The 5,653-nt window shown below is 38.5% G+C and overlaps 1 long non-coding RNA gene across 3 annotated transcripts in view; it reads right to left on the reverse strand.

The window, feature by feature from the left end:
• Positions 1–232: 232 nt before the first annotated feature.
• LOC118424102 overlaps positions 233–5,653 on the reverse strand; it is a 142,002-nt gene continuing 136,581 nt past the window's right edge. The window contains exons 1-3 of one of the 3 annotated variants that reach the window (XR_004832167.1): positions 4,177–4,300; positions 2,725–2,860; positions 233–395 (exon numbers count right to left, since the gene is read on the reverse strand). This is a non-coding gene — a long non-coding RNA (uncharacterized LOC118424102). Of the gene's footprint in view, positions 396–2,724; positions 2,861–3,618; positions 3,823–4,176; positions 4,301–5,653 lie in introns of those variants that run through there. The other 2 variants (XR_004832168.1, XR_004832169.1) reach the window with 2 other exon arrangements.

Here is a 5,653-nt window from a genome sequence, read left to right on the forward strand (position 1 = left end):
CGCACACGCTATTCCGACAGTGGGGTTTCACATCATCTTTCAAAACAGAGGAAAACAAAAAGCCCATTTTTTTGGCATTGTAAGGTCTGTAATTTCAAGAGTAGCATTCTGTTAATCATGATGCAATGTCAAAAACTACATACATATTGCTATCCTTTGCCATCAATCATAATTTTTTGCATCGCATTCTCAGCACTATTTATGAGCAGCTAAAAAGCACAATATTTCAGTGGTGAGTCAGTTCTACTCAAAACAGAGAGGTACCTGAATTCTTGTCTCTTCTTTCAGTGAATCATCTGACTGATTCTCCTGCTCATGTGAACTGTCTGACTCTTCACCTGCATTTTCCTCTGTACCTGCTTTTTGCCTCCTACTGTCCTCACAGTAAACAGGTCCTGACCAACATAAGAACATCGAATTTAGAAGGAATCAACTGATTTATGAGACTGTTTGGCTGAGCTGACAACTTTTTTCATGTAACCCCTGGCAATATAATCTGGTAATTTTTTACTCTGTCCAAAATCCCATTCACCGATTTTTTCAGGTCCAATTTTTTTGGGAGACCAGTCCAACAAGAAAAACATGGTTTGTTTGTTTGTTTATTTATTCGCACACAAGTGTTACATTAAAACACAAAACGAAAACAATGGATAAAACAGGTGCAGGAGGAGGGAAAAAGCTTGGGAAGCTTATACTTAGCCCTCCTCCTTTAAACTAAACAAAATTGATTATGATATATAATAATAAAGTAAAGTAATACATGGAATAATAATGATACAATAAGAATAAACAAGTAATTAATGGTATGAATTAACAATGAATGATAAAGTAACGTGATATGTAGAAAATGATAATGATGCAATAAGGATAATTAATGGTTTGACTTAACAATAATTAATAAATCAGCATAATACTTAGAAAATAATAATAGTGCAATAAGGATGATCAAATAATGGAATGAATTAAGATAATATGATTTTTTAAAAAACTGTGGCTACTACAGGGGGCTCGGATGGATTAACAGATGGATTTTCAGATTACGTTTAAAAGTCAGGAGAGAGGAGGTAAGATTCTTAAGGGAGGGGGGAAGATCGTTCCATATTTTAACACACTTGTATTTAACAGACATTTGGGCAAGAGAGGTTCTGAATAGGGGGATGTGCAGATTTGTGCTTTGGCGAGTTTGATAATTGTGAAACTGCGAGCGAAAATTAAGAAAGCTGTCAAAGGTATCGGGGAGAGTATGGTTTATGTGTTGGGCTGTGAATAGAGCAAGCTGAAATCTGTTAACGTCATAGATATTCAAAATTCTAAGTTTCTCAAATAGTGGTGAAGAGTGAGTATAGAAACTCGAACATGTCGCAATGCGTAGAAATTTTTTCTGTAGAATTAATAAAGGGTGTAGAGAAGTTTTGTAGGCGTTTCCCCAAACAATATTACAATAAATGAGATATGGATAGATGCGACTGTTATATATGGTTATTGCTATTCTCTAGGATAGAAGATGTCTACTTTTCCCTATGATCCCGATAGTTTTTGAAATTTTATTCAATATCATAGCAATGTGGGGTTTCCATGTTAGGTACTCCTAGGAACTTAGCCTGGCATTCTTGGGAGAGAGGAAGGTTCTTTAGGAAGATATTGGTATATTTCTTATCATAAGTCTTGTTTTTACTACCAAAGATAAGATAGTACGTCTTTTTAATATTAACAGATAGCTTGTTGGTTTCGAACCATGTGATGACTTTTTCTAATTCCTGATTGATTAGACGTATTAACGAATCATAAGTCTGCATGTGAGAGGAAGAGATTTGTATCATCAGCAAATAGGATCCCCCCGAATATTTTGGATGCTTCAGCAAGATCATTAACATATATTAAAAACAATAAGGGTCCCAGAATTGATCCCTGGGGAACTCCACAATTTATCAGTTTGCATGAAGATGTATAGCCATTGAGGGTGACCTATTGTTTTCTATCAGATAGATAGCTCTTAAACCACTTGAGTGCCGTGTCATTAATGCCATATTTATTTAGCTTTCTGAGAAGAATAGAATGGTTTACCGTATCGAATGCCTTACTTAGATCTAAAAATATCCCTATGGTAAATTCATTGTTGTCAATAGCTGTAGTAATTTTATCGATTAATTGGATAAGTGCCATGGAAGTAGAGAATCCCCTTCTGAAACCATATTGATGTTTGTATAGAATGTCATTTTGATCTAAATGCTTTAAAAGACGATTGTATATCAATTTTTCGAGAATTTTGGAGATGCACGGTAGAACTGAAATAGGGCGGTAATTACTTACCGAGGTAGAATCATTACTTTTAAATATAGGAATCACTTTGGCAATTTTGGTTGATTTAGGGACCACACCGCTCTGAATGGATAATGTTACCACGTAACAAGGCCATGAAGGCCACTCAAGGTTACGGGTTACATGATTGGAACTGTAACAGCAACTCTTCGCCCTAGGTCAGAAACATCATGATTGAGACCAGCCCAATTGCTCACTATGAGTGAGGACTAACTGACACAATAGGGGAAGCAGGGGTTACGAGGGCTGCTCGGGAGATTCCCTACCCCTATTTTGGCCGGAATGGTTTGATCCGCTCGGGTGGATGTTCGCACATGTGGCGGGTTCTTTAACGTGCTTGGGGTGTTGCTCTTTGTTTATAATTAGTAAAATGCTTGTTAAGCCTCATTCATAAAGCTGCTTTACCTTTGGACCTGAGAGTTATACTTTGACTCCTCAGCTGAGCGAAGATTTCCTCTGTCCACTCCTTGATCTGTGGCATGGCGGTATCTGTCTACACCTTTCAGCTGTACATCTCAGTCCACCTTCCCTAAGTTTTTATCTTATTTGTGTGGGGAGTGGGAAATCTCAGTTAGTCATAGCAATATTCTAGCAACAGTAAAAAAAAACTTACCTATGGGACCCAAACTTACACCACTTACTCTCTGCCCTAAGATCAATCTTCCACACAGAAAAAGACCACCGCATGTCCAAAATCAAGACATGGGAAGTTCCACTGCAGTATCATAACATGTCGCTACGAGGCTCAACATCTAATCAGATCATGTCAAGGTCTCATCAAGACCAACCCACATGCCAAATAAATGTGTCCATATAAACATTTAGTACATAAAACAAGATGGCCCTAAATTTTCTTTTTTTATAAATCCTACTTTTGTATGCATGTCACTGACCTGCAGTGGCGCCCTCTCTCCGAAAGGAGGAGGAACGCCAGCCTCACCTTTTTCTATACAGTAGCTAATAATAATATTAATATAGATGCCAGTAATATTCTCAAGCCTGCCAAAGGGCACACCCGGGGTAGTCACGACTACAAATTCCAACCCATATTCGCACGTACAGACATTTACAAAAACTCATTTTTTCCGCGCACAATTCCCGAGTTGAATACCCTGCCCGCCCTAACCGAGGACTACTGCAGATGCAGATACTTTTGTATGCATGATATAAAATACACACACACACACACACACACACATATGTATTGTATACACTACAAAAAAAACATAAGTTTCTTGTTGAAGGTCAAAAAAAGGAGGAAAGAGGTCGAAATTCAAACATTCCAACAATTCAACTTACCCGGTAGCTACAATAATGTATGACTGTCTCAAATTCCCTTACAGCAACCAAACCTGGATTTAGGATATTACATGCAAGTCGGACTTCCCTTTGGTGCCGTACAGGTATTATGATACGTAGATATTCATACATCAAAAGCACACATTTGTGTCTCACTCTCATCAGGCGATCTTCTTCACAACTGCCGCCAAAACCTGACCTTTGACCGCAACATTCCAAAGGGATGGGTGACATACAAAATGTCTTCTTACCTCATTTCAAAATACCATTTATCAATTCTAAGGTTTGACAGCGTGGTGAAATCCTCCAATATCTGTAACGTTATAACATTCCAAACATTTACCTCTCTACATCTTACTCGGACTTGTCGAGTAGAAAAGTAGGAGACTGTCGGCACATTTTTAACACAATCACGGTATCAAATGCTTGGAAACAACATAAATGTAAGATTCTGTCATTCAAGAGTGGCTGAAGGATGTTATTAAGACAATGCTTGTGTGGATGATAACAACATGACGTAAAAATAACACTAGATAAGGACATTAAAGTAACTTTTACCTCAGAATATTTATACATCCATCCGTCTTACAGACGAACGACACCTCATCCTTTCATGACTTCGATCCCATCAGACCTTGCGCCAATTCAGTGTTTTCTGATCCAAATATTGTCGCTGTATGTTAGCCGAGTCTCCTATGACGAACTGATTTGTGTGGGAGACCAGACTATCTAATACTTCACTGAGGGGCTAAGTCACTTGAAAACAATATAACAAAAAAGTCTAGAATTTTTGGAAGGAAACAAATTTCGTCAATTCCAACGAACTGTCTCTCCTTAACTTCCTCCTTCCGTTTCACATTTGTTTTCATCATGGTAGTTTTAGCCGTACTCGTCAAGTCAGTTTCCCTTCTTTGACTATGAAACGCCTGTGTTTAAGTGCATGACGTGCACGATATAATCCACCAGGGTTTTACCTCGAAGTCAACAAAGTAGTCACCCCATCAAACGACAATACGATCACAAGTTGAGGAAAATTGATGAGTCTCGCCTCGTTGAGAGATGGTTGTAAAGATCTGATACAAGTGGCTCCTTTTAGCTCTCTTGCAAAAAGAGAAGCCTGGTTCTATGTCAAAAATTCTTACTTTGTCAAAAGTGACTCTACGTGTATATGTTGTTAGGTAACGTTATATGTACAGTAATAACGTTAACGTTATATATAACGTTAGCAGTTGCGCATGCTTGTGATGTGAGCTGCAGTATCCAATGGTGCTGCTTACATAATAATATCGCTTGAGCACGGCATCACTGTACATTTTATTTTGCATGTATGAAAAGAAAGTATTTTTTGGCGGCACAGTTATTGTAAAAATTGACTATTCTCCAAGCAGAGACTTGGTCGCGGGTTATGTAGCAGTGGTCGGGATTTTTACTGGCAGACTCCCAAACAAACAAAAAACGACCATTACTACCCAGCGACCAACCTCTGATCAACGGATTATTGCGGACTGTATTTACTAATTACTCAAAATTGCGATTATCATATAAGATGGTGAAAAAGATTAAGACTGTTTGACATTTCTTAGCAAGACAGATATACATTAGATTATATATGCAATACACACATGTTGGAAAAATAAAAAGTCAGTATCTAATTAATCCTAAGGTATTTTCATCCCCCTACCCGGTGCCGTGACCAGCGGTGTTCCAAAAAAAGGAGCTAGCGGTTGCGCCTAAACAGAGCCCATATGCTCAAGAATATCTCGAGAAGGAATTATCACAACATTTTGCGGTTTGCATCTTTCGATTCCTTGCTAAGGTACCTTTCCAACCATACCAAGCTTGCACGGCCGGAACTTGAAGCCCAAGCTACAATAGCGTCCTTAAGTCATCCCCCTACCCGGTGCCGTGAAAAGCGGTGTTCCAAAAAAGGAGCTAGCGGTTGCGCCTAAATAGAGCCCATATGCTCAAGAATATCTCGAGAAGGAAGTATCACAACATTTTGCGGTTTGCATCTTTCGATTCCTTACTAAGATAC

This window comes from Branchiostoma floridae, chromosome 10 (genome assembly GCF_000003815.2).
Source record: "Branchiostoma floridae strain S238N-H82 chromosome 10, Bfl_VNyyK, whole genome shotgun sequence".
Classification (NCBI taxonomy): Eukaryota; Metazoa; Chordata; class Leptocardii; order Amphioxiformes; family Branchiostomatidae; genus Branchiostoma; species Branchiostoma floridae.